The following is a 449-nucleotide window of genomic DNA, read 5'->3' as shown; positions in this document are numbered from 1 at the left end:
GTTTATCAGCGCTTATTTCCTCTTCGCATTTCCACTAAGCAGGATATATCATGTGAAATGAACCGCAGATGCGCTTAAGATACTTCATTTTTTATCTTCCTTTCCTCCTAATATCTTTCCTCTTTGTCAATCCTTACCTTCTTCTCACTTAAAATAGTTCTGAATCTTCGAAGAATGGAAATTAATACGTCCCAAGTACCGCGCTTTTGATACCCTAAACAACCTTTGTGACTCACCACTTTATAGTCAGTTGTGCAATGCAATACTTATGATGCAAAGGCTGAGCTAATTATGTCGAAAGGTTCCCCAAGATGAGGAGAGTCAATGGCTCTGTTGCATTATTACATGCGTCTGTTTATTGATAAGAGGTTATGTTCTAGGTTGCATACTCTGCGATGGGGATAGTTTGCTTGTTTAAGTGGAGTGCGATTGGGGGTACTCTCCCTCGG

The sequence above is a fragment of the Penaeus monodon genome, chromosome 28, assembly GCF_015228065.2.
Source record: "Penaeus monodon isolate SGIC_2016 chromosome 28, NSTDA_Pmon_1, whole genome shotgun sequence".
Lineage (NCBI taxonomy): Eukaryota > Metazoa > Arthropoda > Malacostraca > Decapoda > Penaeidae > Penaeus > Penaeus monodon.
Note: the sequence above shows the minus strand (reverse complement) of the source record.